Here is a 14,778-nt window from a genome sequence, read left to right as displayed (position 1 = left end):
TAACATATTATGAACTTGCAGGGGTGTAGGATACATTTTTTGTGCCAAAATATTTTTGGGAATTTCAGTGGTCTAGGATGCGGGTTAATGCCCCTTTCAGGCTGCAAATGATTTTGGGACATGGAGAGCTGTCTGGCACAGTTTTTGGACCACCAATATTTTCTGGACTTTAGGGGGTCTAGGATGTCTGTAAACCCCTTTTTTGGTCCTTCAAAGTTTTCAACCTTTTTGCAGGCCGAAAATGCATTTTAAGGCCTTTTTTGGGCTGCTAACATATTATGAACTTGCAGGGGTGTAGGATACATTTTTTGTGTCAAAATATTTTTGGGAATTTTAGTGGTCGATGATGCGGGTTAATGCCCCTTTCAGGCTGCAAATGATTTTGGGACATGCAGAGCTCTCTGGCACAGTTTTTGGGCCACCAAAATTTTCTGGACTTTAGGGGGTCTAGGATGCTTGTAAACCACTTTTTTGGGCCTTCAAAGTTTTCAACATTTTTGCAGGCCTAAGATGCATTTTAAGGCCGTTTTTGGGCTGCTAACCTATACTGAACTTTCAAGGGTGTAGGATGCGTTTTTTGTGCCAAAAATATTTTTGGGAATTTCAGGGGTCTGGGATGCGGGTTAATGCCCCTTTCAGGCTGCAAATGTTTTTGGGATAATTAGAGCTATCTGACACAGTTATTAGGCCACCAATATTTTCTGGACTTTATGGGGTCTAGGATGCCTGTAAACCCCTTTTTTGGGCCTTCAAAGTTGTCAACATTTTTGCAGGCCTAAGATGCATTTTAAGGCCTTTTTTGGGATGCTAACATATTCTGAACTATGAGGGGTGTAGGATGCATTTTTTGTGCCAAAAATAGTTTTGGGAATTTCAGTGGTCTATGATGCAGGTTAATGCCCCTTTCAGGCTGCAAATGATTTTGGGACATGCAGAGCTCTCTGACACAGTTTTTAGGCCACCACCATTTTCTGGACTTTAAGGGGTCTAGGATGCCTGTAAACCCCTTTTTTGGGCCTTCAAAGTTTTCAACACTTTTGCAGGCCTAAGATGCATTTTTAGGCCTTTTTTGGGCTGCTAACATATACTGAACTTTCAAGGGTGTAGGATGCATTTTTGTGCCAAAAGTATTTTTGGGAATGTCAGTGGTCTAGGATGCGGGTTAATGCCCCTTTCAGGCTGCAGATGATTTTGGGACATGGAGAGCTGTCTGGCACAGTTTTTGGACCACCAATATTTTCTGGACTTTAGGGGGTCTAGGATGCCTGTAAACCCCTTTTTTGGTCCTTCAAAGTTTTCAACCTTTTTGCAGGCCGAAAATGCATTTTAAGGCCTTTTTTGGGCTGCTAACATATTATGAACTTGCAGGGGTGTAGGATACATTTTTTGTGCCAAAATATTTTTGGGAATTTTAGTGGTCTATGATGCGGTTTAATGCCCCTTTCAGGCTGCAAATGTTTTTGGGATATTCAGAGCTATCTGACACAGTTATTAGGCCACCAATATTTTCTGGACTTTAGGGGGTCTAGGATGCCTGAAAACCCCTTTTTTGGGCCTTCAAAGTTGTCATCATTTTTGCAGGCCTAAGATGCATTTTAAGGCCTTTTTTGGGCTGCTAACATATTCTGAACTTGCAGGGGTGTAGGATGCATTTTTTGTGCCAAAATATTTTTGGGAATTTTAGTGGTCTATGATGCGGGTTAATGCCCCTTTCAGGCTGCAAACGATTTTGGGACATGCAGAGCTCTCTGGCACAGTTTTTAAGCCACCAATATTTTCTGGACTTTAGGGGTTCTAGGATGCCTGTAAACCCCTTTTTTGGGCCTTCAAAGTTTTCAACATTTTTGCAGGCCTAAGATGCATTTTTAGGCCTTTTTTGGGCTGCTAACATATACTGAACTTTCAAGGGTGAAGGATGCATTTTTTGTGCCAAAATATTTTTGGGAATTTTAGTGGTATATGAAGCGGGTTAATGCCCCTTTCAGGCTGCAAATGATTTTGGGACATGTAGAGCTCTCTGGCACAGTTTTTGGGCCGCCAACATTTTCTGGACTTTAGGGGGTCTAGGATGCCTGTAAACCCCTTTTTTGGGCCTTCAAAGTTTTCAACCTTTTTGCAGGCCGAAAATGCATTTTAAGGCCTTTTTTGGGCTGCTAACATATTATGAACTTGCAGGGGTGTAGGATGCATTTTTTGTGCCAAAATATTTTTGGGAATTTTAGTAGTCTATGATGAGGGTTAATGCCCCTTTCAGGCTGCAAATGATTTTGGGACATGCAGAGCTCTCTGGCACAGTTTTTGGGCCATCAAAATTGTCTGGACTTTAGGGGGTCTACGATGCCTGTAAACCCCTTTTTTGAGCCTTCAAAGTTTTCAACATCTTTGCAGGCCTAAGATGCATTTTAAGGCCTTTTTTGGGATGCTAACATATACTGAACTTTCAGGGGTGTAGGATGCATTTTTTGTGCCAAAAATAGTTTTGGGAATGTCAGTGGTCTAGGATGCGGGTTAATGCCCCTTTCAGGCTGCAGATGATTTTGGGACATGGAGAGCTGTCTGGCACAGTTTTTGGACCACCAATATTTTCTGGACTTTAGGGGTTCTAGGATGCCTGTAAACCCCTTTTTTGGTCCTTCAAAGTTTTCAACCTTTTTGCAGGCCGAAAATGCATTTTAAGGCCTTTTTTGGGCTGCTAACATATTATGAACTTGCAGGGGTGTAGGATACATTTTTTGTGCCAAAATATTTTTGGGAATTTTAGTGGTCTATGATGCGGGTTAATGCCCCTTTCAGGCTGCAAATGATTTTGGGACATGCAGAGCTCTCTGGCACAGTTTTTGGGCCACCAAAATTTTCTGGACTTTAGGGGGTCTAGGATGCCTGTAAACCACTTTTTTGGGCCTTCAAAGTTTTCAACATTTTTGCAGGCCTAAGATGCATTTTAAGGCCGTTTTTGGGCTGCTAACCTATACTGAACTTTCAAGGGTGTAGGATGAGTTTTTTGTGCCAAAAGTATTTTTGGGAATTTCAGGGGTCTGGGATGCGGGTTAATGCCCCTTTCAGGCTGCACATGTTTTTGGGATATTCAGAGCTATCTGACACAGTTATTAGGCCACCAATATTTTCTGGACTTTAGGGGGTCTAGGATGCCTGTAAACCCCTTTTTTGGGCCTTCAAAGTTGTCAACATTTTTGCAGGCCTAAGATGCATTTTAAGGCCTTTTTTGGGATGCTAACATATTCTGAACTATCAGGAGTGTAGGATGCATTTTTTGTGTCAAAAATAGTTTTGGGAATTTCAGTGGTTTATGATGCAGGTTAATGCCCCTTTCAGGCTGCAAATGATTTTGGGACATGCAGAGCTCTCTGACACAGTTTTTAGGCCACCACCATTTTCTGGACTTTAAGGGGTCTAGGATGCCTGTAAACCCCTTTTTTGGTCCTTCAAAGTTTTCGACCTTTTTGCCAGCCGAAAATGCATTGTAAGGCCTTTTATGGGATGCTAACATATACTGAACTTTCAAGGGTGAAGGATGCATTTTTTGTGCCAAAATATTTTTGGGAATTTTAGTGGTCTATGATGCGGGTTAATGCCCCTTTCAGGCTGCAAATGATTTTGGGACATGTAGAGCTCTCTGGCACAGTTTTTCGGCCACCAACATTTTCTGGACTTTAGGGGGTCTAGGATGCCTGTAAACCCCTTTTTTGGGCCTTCAAAGTTTTCAACATTTTTGCAGGCCTAAGATGCACTTTTAGGCATTTTTTGGGATGCTAACATATACTGAACTTTCAAGGGTGTAGGATGCATTTTTTGTGCCAAAAGTATTTTTGGGAATTTTAGTGGTCTATGAAGCGGGTTAAGGCCCCTTTCAGGCTGCAAATGATTTTGGGACATGTAGAGCTCTCTGGCACAGTTTTTGGGCCACCAACATTTTCTGGACTTTAGGGGGTCTAGGATGCCTGTAAACCCCTTTTTTGGGCCTTCAAAGTTTTCAACCTTTTTGCAGGCCGAAAATGCATTTTAAGGCCTTTTTTGGGCTGCTAACATATTATGAACTTGCAGGGGTGTAGGATGCATTTTTTGTGCCAAAATATTTTTGGGAATTTTAGTAGTCTATGATGCGGGTTAATGCCCCTTTCAGGCTGCAAATGATTTTGGGACATGCAGAGCTCTCTGGCACAGTTTTTGGCCCACCAACATTTTCTGGACTTTAGGGGGTCTAGGATGCCTGTAAATCCCTTTTTTGGGCCTTCAAAGTTTTCAACATCTTTGCAGGCCTAATATGCATTTTAAGGCCTTTTTTGGGCTGCTAGCATATTCTGAACTTTCAGGGGTGTAGGATGCATTTTTTGTGCCAAAATATTTTTGGGAATTTTAGTGGTCTATGAAGCGGGTTAATGCCCCTTTCAGGCTGCACATGATGTTGGGACATGAAGAGCTCTCTGGCACAGTTTTTGAGCCACCAATATTTTCTGGACTTTAGGGGGTCTAGGATGCCTGTAAACCCCTTTTTTGATCCTTCAAAGGTTTCAACCTTTTTGCAGGCCTAAAATGCATTTTAAGGCCTTTTTTGGGCTGCTAACTTATTCTCAACTTACAGGGGTGTAGGATGCATTTTTTGTGCCAACATATTTTTGGGAATTTTAGTGGTCTATGAAGCGGGTTAATGCCCCTTTCAGGCTGAAAATGATTTTGGGACACGCAGAGCTCTCTGGCACAGTTTTTGGGCCACCAACATTTTCTGGACTTTAAGGGGTCTAGGATGCCTGTAACCCCCTTTTTTGGGCCTTCAAAGTTTTCAACATTTTTGCAGGCCTAAAATGCATTTTAAGGCCTTTTTTGGGCTGCTAACATTCTGAACTTGCAGGGGTGTAGGATGCATTTTTTGTGCCAAAATATTTTTAGGACTTTTAGTGGTCTATGATGCGGGTTAATGCCCCTTTCAGGCTGCAAATGATTTTGGGACATGTAGAGCTCTCTGGCACAGTTTTTGGGCCATCAAAATTGTCTGGACTTTAGGGGGTCTAGGATGCCTGTAAACCACTTTTTTGGGCCTTCACAAAGTTTTCAACCTTTTTGCAGGACGAAAAATGCATTTTAAGGCCTTTTTTTGGCTGCTAACATATTCTGAACTTGCAGGGGTGTAGGATGCATTTTTGGTGCCAAAAATATTTTTGGGAATTTCAGGGGTCCGGGATGCGGGTTAATGCCCCTTTCAGGCTGCAAATGTTTTTGGGATATTCAGAGCTATCTGACACAGTTATTAGGCCACCAATATTTTCTGGACTTTAGGGGGTCTACGATGCCTGTAAACCCCTTTTTTGGGCCTTCAAAGTTTTCAACATTTTTGCAGGCCTAAGATGCATTTTAAGGACTTTTGGGCTGCTAACATATTCTGAACTATCAGGGGTGTAGGATGCATTTTTTGTGCCAAAATATTTTTAGGACTTTTAGTGGTCTATGATGCGGGTTAATGCCCCTTTCAGGCTGCAAAGGATTTTGGGACATGTAGAGCTCTCTGGCACAGTTTTTGGGCCGCCAACATTTTCTGGACTTTAAGGGGTCTAGGATGCCTGTAACCCCCTTTTTTGGGCCTTCAAAGTTTTCAACATTTTTGCAGGCCTAAGATGCATTTTTAGGCCTTTTTTGGGCTGCTAACATATTCTGAACTTGCAGGGGTGTAGGATGCATTTTTTGTGCCAAAAATATTTTTGGGAATTTCAGGGGTCCGGGATGCGGGTTAATGCCCCTTTCAGGCTGCAAATGTTTTTGGGATATTCAGAGCTATCTGACACAGTTATTAGGCCACCAATATTTTCTGGACTTTAGGGGGTCTAGGATGCCTGTAAACCCCTTTTTTGGGCCTTCAAAGTTTTCAACATTTTTGCAGGCCTAAGATGCATTTTTAGGCATTTTTTGGGATGCTAACATATACTGAACTTTCAAGGGTGTAGGATGCATTTTTTGTGCACAGAACTTTCAAGGGTGTAGGATGCATTTTTTGTGCCAAAAATATTTTTGGGAATTTCAGGGGTCTGGGATGCGGGTTAATGTCCCTTTCAGGCTGAAAATGATTTTGGGACATGCAGAGCTCTCTGGCACAGTTTTTGGGCCACCAAAATTGTCTGGACTTTAGGGGGTCTAGGATGCCTGTAAACCACTTTTTTGGGCCTTCAAAGTTTTCAACCTTTTTGCAGGACTAAAATGCATTTTAAGGCCTTTTTTTGGCTGCTAACATATTCTGAACTTGCAGGGGTGTAGGATGCATTTTTTGTGCCAAAAATATTTTTGGGAATTTCAGGGATCCGGGATGCGGGTTAATGCCCCTTTCAGGCTGCAAATGTTTTTGGGATATTCAGAGCTATCTGACAGTTATTAGGCCACCAATATTTTCTGGACTTTAGGGGGTCTACGATGCCTGTAAACCCCTTTTTTGGGCCTTCAAAGTTTTCAACATCTTTGCAGGCCTAAGATGCATTTTAAGGCCTTTTTTGGGATGCTAGCATATTCTGAACTTTCAGGGGTGTAGGATGCATTTTTTGTGCCAAAATATTTTTGGGAATTTTAGTGGTCTATGAAGCGGGTTAATACCCCTTTCAGGCTGCACATGATGTTGGGACATGAAGAGCTCTCTGGCACAGTTTTTGGGCCACCAATATTTTCTGGACTTTAGGGGGTCTAGGATGCCTGTAAACCCCTTTTTTGGTCCTTCAAAGGTTTCAACCTTTTTGCAGGCCTAAAATGCATTTTAAGGCCTTTTTTGGGCTGCTAACTTATTCTCAACTTACAGGGGTGTAGGATGCATTTTTTGTGCCAACATATTTTTGGGAATTTTAGTGGTCTATGATGCGGGTTAATGCCCCTTTCAGGCTGCAAATGATTTTGGGACATGTAGAGCTCTCTGGCACAGTTTTTGGGCCACCAAAATTGTTTGGACTTTAGGGGGTCTAGGATGCCTGTAAACCATTTTTTTGGGCCTTCAAAGTTTTCAACCTTTTTGCAGGACGAAAAATGCATTTTAAGGCCTTTTTTTGGCTGCTAACATATTCTGAACTTGCAGGGGTGTAGGATGCATTTTTTGTGCCAAAAATATTTTTGGGAATTTCAGGGGTCCGGGATGCGGGTTAATGACCCTTTCAGGCTGCAAATGTTTTTGGGATATTCAGAGCTATCTGACACAGTTATTAGGCCACCAATATTTTCTGGACTTTCGGGGGTCTACGATGCCTGTAAACCCCTTTTTTGAGCCTTCAAAGTTTTCAACATTTTTGCAGGCCTAAGATGCATTTTAAGGACTTTTGGGCTGCTAACATATTCTGAACTATCAGGGGTGTAGGATGCATTTTTTGTGCCAAAATATTTTTAGGACTTTTAGTGGTCTATGATGCGGGTTAATGCCCCTTTCAGGCTGCAAATGATTTTGGGACATGTAGAGCTCTCTGGCACAGTTTTTGGGCCGCCAACATTTTCTGGACTTTAGGGGTTCTAAGATGCCTGTAAACCCCTTTTTTGGGCCTTCAAAGTTTTGAACATTTTTGCAAGCCTAAGATAATTTTTAGGCCTTTTTTGGGCTGCTAACATATACTGAACCTTCAAGGGTGTAGGATGCATTTTTTGTGCCAAAAATATTTTTGGGAATTTCAGGGGTCTGGGATGCGGGTTAATGCCCCTTTCAGGCTGAAAATGATTTTGGGACACGCAGAGCTCTCTGGCACAGTTTTGGGCCACCAACATTTTCTGGACTTTAAGGGGTCTAGGATGCCTGTAACCCCCTTTTTTGGGCCTTCAAAGTTTAAAACATTTTTGCAGGCCTAAAATGTATTTTAAGGCCTTTTTTGGGCTGCTAACATTCTGAACTTGCAGGGGTGTAGGATGCATTTTTTGTGCCAAAATATGTTTAGGACTTTTAGTGGTCTATGATGCGGGTTAATGCCCCTTTCAGGCTGCAAATGATTTTGGGACATGTAGAGCTCTCTGGCACAGTTTTTGGGCACCAAAATTTTCTGGACTTTAGGGGGTCTAGGATGCCTGTAAACCACTTTTTTGGGCCTTCAAAGTTTTCAACCTTTTTGCAGGACGAAAATGCATTTTAAGGCCTTTTTTTTGGCTGCTAACATATTCTGAACTTGCAGGGGTGTAGGATGCATTTTTTGTGCCAAAAATATTTTTGGGAATTTCAGGGGTCCGGGATGCGGGTTAATGCCCCTTTCAGGCTGCAAATGTTTTTGGGATATTCAGAGCTATCTGACACAGTTATTTGGCCACCAATATTTTCTGGACTTTAGGGGGTCTACGATGCCTGTAAACCCCTTTTTTGGGCCTTCAAAGTTTTCAACATTTTTGCAGGCCTAAGATGCATTTTAAGGACTTTTGGGCTGCTAACATATTCTGAACTATCAGGGGTGTAGGATGCATTTTTTGTGCCAAAATATTTTTAGGACTTTTAGTGGTCTATGATGCGGGTTAATGCCCCTTTCAGGCTGCAAATGATTTTGGGACATGTAGAGCTGGCACAGTTTTTGGGCCGCCAACATTTTCTGGACTTTAGGGGGTCTAGGATGCCTGTAAACCCCTTTTTTGGGCCTTCAAAGTTTTCAACATTTTTGCAGGCCTAAGATGCATTTTTAGGCATTTTTTGGGATGCTAACATATACTGAACTTTCAAGGCTGTAGGATGCATTTTTTGTGCCAAAAGTATTTTTGGGAATTTTAGTGGTCTATGAAGCGGGTTAATGCCCCTTTCAGGCTGCAAATGATTTTGGGACATGTAGAGCTCTCTGGCACAGTTTTTGGGCCACCAACATTTTCTGGACTTTAGGGGGTCTAGGATGCCTGTTAATCCCTTTTTTGGGCCTTCAAAGTTTTCAACATTTTTGCAGGCCTAAGGTGCATTTTTAGGCCTTTTTTGGGCTGCTAACATATACTGAACTTTCAAGGGTGTAGGATGCATTTTTTGTGCCAAAAATATTTTTGGGAATTTCAGGGGTCTGGGATGCGGGTTAATGCCCCTTTCAGGCTGCAAATGATTTTGGGACATGCAGAGCTCTCTGACACAGTTATTAGGCCACCAATATTTTCTGGACTTTAGGGGGTCTACGATGCCTGTAAACCCCTTTTTTGGGCCTTCAAAGTTTTCAACATTTTTGCAGGCCTAAGATGCATTTTAAGGACTTTTGGGCTGCTAACATATTCTGAACTATCATGGGTGTAGGATGCATTTTTTGTGCCAAAATATTTTTAGGACTTTTAGTGGTCTATGATGCGGGTTAATGCCCCTTTCAGGCTGCAAATTATTTTGGGACATGTAGAGCTCTCTGGCACAGTTTTTGGGCCGCCAACATTTTCTGGACTTTAGGGGGTCTAGGATGCCTGTAAACCCCTTTTTTGGGCCTTCAAAGTTTTGAACATTTTTGCAAGCCTAAGATGCATTTTAGGCCTTTTTTGGGCTTCTAACATATACTGAACCTTCAAGGGTGTAGGATGCATTTTTTGTGCCAAAAATATTTTTGGGAATTTCAGGGGTCTGGGATGCGGGTTAATGCCCCTTTCAGGCTGAAAATGATTTTGGGACATGCAGAGCTCTCTGGCACAGTTTTTAAGCCACCAATATTTTCTGGACTTTAGGGGGTCTAGGATGCCTGTAAACCACTTTTTTTGGGCCTTCAAAGTTTTCAACATTTTTGCAGGCCTAAGATGCAATTTAAGGCCTGTTGAGCTGCTAACATATTCTGAACTATCAGGGGTGTAGGATGCATTTTTTGTGCCAAAAATAGTTTTGGGAATTTCAGTGGTCTAGGATGCAGGTTAATGCCCCTTTCAGGCTGCAAATGATTTAGGGACATGTAGAGCTCTCTGGCACTGTTTTTGGGACTCCAACATTTTCTGGACTTTAGGGGGGTCTAGGATGCCTGTAAACCCCTTTTTTGGGCCTTCAAAGTTCTGAACATTTTTGCAAGCCTAAGATGCATTTTTAGGCCTTTTTTGGTCTGCTAACATATACTGAACTATCAGGGGTGTAGGATGCATTTTTTGTGCCAAAAATAGTTTTGGGAATTTCAGTGGTCTAGGATGCGGGTTAATGCCCCTTTCAGGCTGCAAATGATTTAGGGACATGTAGAGCTCTCTGGCACAGTTTTTGGGCCACCAACATTTTCTGGACTTTAGGGGGTCTAGGATGCCTGTAAACCCCTTTTTTGGTCCTTCAAAGTTTTCAACCTTTTTGCAGGACGAAAATGCATTTTAAGGCCTTTTTTGGGCTGCTAACATATTATGAACTTACAGGGGTGTAGGATGCATTTTTTGTACTAAAATATTTTTGGGAATCTCAGTGGTCTATGATGCGGGTTAATGCCCCTTTCAGGCTGCAAATGATTTTGGGACATGTAGAGCTCTCTGGCACAGTGTTTGGGCCGCCAATATTTTCTGGACTTTAGGGGGTCTAGGATGCCTGTAAACCCCTTTTTTGGGCCTTCAGAGTTTTGAACATTTTTGCAAGCCTAAGATGCATTTTTAGGCCTTTTTTGGGCTGCTAACATATACTGAACTTTCAAGGGTGTAGGATGCATTTTTTGTGCCAAAAATATTTTTGGGAATTTCAGGGGTCTGGGATGCGGGTTAATGCCCCTTTCAGGCTGCAAATGATTTTGGGACATGCAGAGCTCTCTGGCACAGTTTTTGGGCCACCAAAATTTTCTGGACTTTAGGGGTTCTAGGATGCCTGTAAACCAATTTTGTTGGGCCTTCAAAGTTTTCAACATTTTTGCAGGCCTAAGATGCATTTTTAGGCATTTTTTGGGCTGCTAACCTATACTGAACTTTCAAGGGTGTAGGATGCATTTTTTGTGCCAAAAATATTTTTGGGAATTTCAGGGTTCTGGGATGCGGGTTAATGCCCCTTTCAGGCTGCAAATGTTTTTGGGATATTCAGAGCTATCTGACACAGTTATTAGGCCACCAATATTTTCTGGACTTTAGGGGGTCTAGGATGCCTGTAAACCCCTTTTTTGGCCCTTCAAAGTTTTCAACCTTTTTGCAGGCCGAAAATGCATTTTAAGGCCTTTTTTGGGCTGCTAACATATTATGAACTTGCAGGGGTGTAGGATGCATTTTTTGTGCCAAAATATTTTTGGGAATTTTAGTAGTCTATGATGCGGGTTAATGTCTGTTTCAGGCTGCAAATGATTTTGGGACATGGAGAGCTGTCTGGCACAGTTTTTGGACCACCAATATTTTCTGGACTTTAGGGGTCTAGGATGCCTGTAAACCCCTTTTTTGGGCCTTCAATGTTTTGAACATTTTTGCAAGCCTAAGATGCATTTTTAGGCCTTTTTTGGGCTGCTAACATATATTGAACTTTAAAGGGTGTAGGATGCATTTTTTGTGCCAAAATATTTTTGGGAATTTTAGTGGTCTATGAAGCGGGTTAATGCCCCTTTCAGGCTGCAAATGATGTTGGGACATGGAGAGCTCTCTGGCAAAGTTTTTGGGCCACCAATATTTTCTGGACTTTAGGGGGTCTAGGATGCCTGTAAACCCCTTTTTTGGTCCTTCAAAGGTTTCAACCTTTTTGCAGGCCTAAAATGCATTTTAAGGCCTTTTTTGGGCTGCTAACTTATTCTCAACTAACAGGGGTGTAGGATGCATTTTTTGTGCCAACATATTTTTGGGAATTTTAGTGGTCTATGAAGCGGGTTAAAGTCCCTTTTAGGCTGCAAATGATTTTGGGACATGCAGAGCTCTCTGGCACAGTTTTTGGGCCACCAACATTTTCTGGACTTTAAGGGGTCTAGGATTCCTGTAACCCCCTTTTTTGGGCCTTCAAAGTTTTCAACATTTTTGCAGGCCTAAAATTCATTTTAAGGCCTTTTTTGGGCTGCTAACATATTCTGAACTTGCAGGGGTGTAGGATGCATTTTTGTGCCAAAAGTATTTTTGGGAATTTCAGTGGTCTAGGATGCGGGTTAATGCCCCTTTCAGGCTGCAAATGATTTTGGGACATGGAGAGCTGTCTGGCACAGTTTTTGGACCACCAATATTTTCTGGACTTTAGGGGGTCTAGGATGCCTGTAAACCCCTTTTTTGGGCCTTCCAAGTTTTCAACCTTTTTGCAGGAGGAAAATGCATTTTAAGGCCTTTTTTTGGCTGCTAACATATTCTGAACTTGCAGGGGTGTAGGATGCATATTTTGTGCCAAAATATTTTTAGGACTTTTAGTGGTCTATGATGCGGGTTAATGCCCCTTTCAGGCTGCAAATGATTTTGGGACATGTAGAGCTCTCTGGCACAGTGTTTGGGCCGCCAATATTTTCTGGACTTTAGGGGGTCTAGGATGCCTGTAAACCCCTTTTTTGGGCCTTCAGAGTTTTGAACATTTTTGCAAGCCTAAAATGCATTTTTAGGCCTTTTTTGGGCTGCTAACATATACTGAACTTACAAGGGTGTAGGATGCATTTTTTGTGCCAAAAATATTTTTGGGAATTTCAGGGGTCTGGGATGCGGGTTAATGCCCCTTTCAGGCTGCAAATGATTTTGGGACATGCAGAGCTCTCTGGCACAGTTTTTGGGCCACCAAAATTGTCTGGACTTTAGGGGGTCTAGGATGCCTGTAAACCACTTTTTTGGTCCTTCAAAGTTTTCAACCTTTTTGCAGGACGAAAATGCATTTTAAGGCCTTTTTTTGGCTGCTAACATATTCTGAACTTGCAGGGGTGTAGGATGCATTTTTTGTGCCAAAATATTTTTAGGACCTTTAGTGGTCTATGATGCGGGTTAATGCCCCTTTCAGGCTGCAAATGAGTTTGGGACATGTAGAGCTCTCTGGCACAGTTTTTGGGCCACCAACATTTTCTGGACTTTAGGGGGTCTAGGATGCCTGTAAACCCCTTTTTTGGGCCTTCCAAGTTTTCAACCTTTTTGCAGGCCTACGATGCATTTTTAGGCCTTTTTTGGGCTGCTAACATATACTGAACTTTCAAGGGTGTAGGATGCATTTTTTGTGCCAAAAATATTTTTGGGAATTTCAGGGGTCTGGGATGCGGGTTAATGCCCCTTTCAGGCTGCAAATTATTTTGGGACATGCAGAGCTCTCTGGCACAGTTTTTGGGCCACCAACATTTTCTGGACTTTAGGGGTTCTAGGATGCCTGTAAACCAATTTTTTTGGGCCTTCAAAGTTTTCAACATTTTTGCAGGCCTAAGATGCATTTTTAGGCATTTTTTGGGCTGCTAACCTATACTGAACTTTCAAGGGTGTAGGATGCATTTTTTGTGCCAAAAATATTTTTGGGAATTTCAGGGTTCTGGGATGCGGGTTAATGCCCCTTTCAGGCTGCAAATGTTTTTGGGATATTCAGAGCTATCTGACACAGTTATTAGGCCACCAATATTTTCTGGACTTTAGGGGGTCTAGGATGCCTGTAAACCCCTTTTTTGGGCCTTCAAAGTTTTCAACATTTTTGCAGGACGAAAATGCATTTTAAGGCCTTTTTCGGGCAGCTAACATATTCTGAACTTGCAGGGGTGTAGGATGCATTTTTTGTGCCAAAATATTTTTGGGAATTTTAGTGGTCTATGATGCGAGTTAATGCCCCTTTCAGGCTGCAAATGATTTAGGGACATTTAGAGCTCTCTGGGACAGTTTTTGGGCCACCAACATTTTCTGGACTTTATGGGGTCTAGGATGCCTGTAAACCCCTTTTTTGGGCTTTCAAAGTTTTGAACATTTTTGCAAGCCTAAGATGCATTTTAAGGCCTTTTTTTGGTCTGCTAACATATACTGAACTTTCAAGGGTGTAGGATGCATTTTTTGTGCCAAAAATATTTTTGGGAATTTCAGGGGTCTGGGATGCGGGTTAATGCCCCTTTCAGGCTGCAAATGATTTTGGGACATGCAGAGCTCTCTGGCACAGTTTTTAGGCCACCAATATTTTCTGGACTTTAGGGGGTCTAGGATGCTTGTAAACCCCTTTTTTGGGCCTTCAATGTTTTCAACATTTTTTCAGGCCTAAGATGCATTTTTAGGCATTTTTTGGGATGCTAACATATACTGAACTTTCAAGGGTGTAGGATGCATTTTTTGTGCCAAAATATTTTTGGGAATTTTAGTAGTCTATGATGCGGGTTAATGCCCCTTTCAGGCTGCAAATGATTTTGGGACATGCAGAGCTCTCTGACAGAGTTATTAGGCCACCAATATTTTCTGGACTTTAGGGGGTCTAGGATGCCTGTTAATCCCTTTTTTGGGCCTTCAAAGTTTTCAACATTTTTGCAGGCCTAAGATGCATTTTAAGGACTTTTGGGCTGCTAACATATTCTGAACTATCAGGGGTGTAGGATGCATTTTGTGTGCCAAAATATTTTTAGGACTTTTAGTGGTCTATGATGCGGGTTAATGCCCCTTTCAGGCTGCAAATGATTTTGGGACATGTAGAGCTCTCTGGCACAGTTTTTAGGCCACCACCATTTTCTGGACTTTAAGGGGTCTAGGATGCCTGTAAACCCCTTTTTTTGGTCCTTCAAAGTTTTCAACCTTTTTGCAGGCCGAAAAATGCATTTTAAGGCCTTTTTTGGGTTGCTAACATATTATGAACTTGCAGGGGTGTAGGATGCATTTTTTGTGCCAAAATATTTTTGGGAATTGTAGGCGTCTATGATGCGGGTTAATGCCCCTTTCAGGCTGCAAATGATTTTTGGACATGCAGAGCTCTCTGGCACAGTTTTTGGGCCACCAACATTTTCTGGACTTTAGGGGGTCTAGGATGCCTGTAAACCCCTTTTTTGG

This window comes from Ambystoma mexicanum, chromosome 6q, assembly GCF_040938575.1.
Source record: "Ambystoma mexicanum isolate Mex_15411 chromosome 6q, UKY_AmexF1_1, whole genome shotgun sequence".
NCBI classification, from domain to species: Eukaryota; Metazoa; Chordata; class Amphibia; order Caudata; family Ambystomatidae; genus Ambystoma; species Ambystoma mexicanum.
The sequence above is the reverse complement of the archived record's forward strand: the minus strand, read 5'-3'. Positions refer to the sequence as shown.